This window comes from Palaemon carinicauda, chromosome 13 (genome assembly GCF_036898095.1).
Source record: "Palaemon carinicauda isolate YSFRI2023 chromosome 13, ASM3689809v2, whole genome shotgun sequence".
Lineage (NCBI taxonomy): Eukaryota > Metazoa > Arthropoda > Malacostraca > Decapoda > Palaemonidae > Palaemon > Palaemon carinicauda.
Window position 1 is genome coordinate 142,112,449 of NC_090737.1, and position 354 is coordinate 142,112,802.

The following is a 354-nucleotide window of genomic DNA, read 5'->3' on the forward strand; positions in this document are numbered from 1 at the left end:
ATATAAATATATATATATATATATATATATATATATATATATATATATATATATATATATATATAGTTTTTCAATCAGTATTCTTTTCTTAAGAAGGGCCTGGATGATACTTTTAAGGAAAGAGCCCAGTGGGGGGCAGGGGATCCTCCCACTCTCCCGGGCCAGGCTAATACTGCTGTCAGGTGTGTAGGGAAAGGGGAGAACGTGTAAGGAATAACCAGACTATCTAATTTACCCTATGTATGGATAAGAGAAAAGAACCATTCCTAGAGAATGGTCCATTATGAAACTGTAAGGCCAGTCCTTTCCACACAACAAGAATATCGAAATGATGACAATAACAAAAGAGAAAAA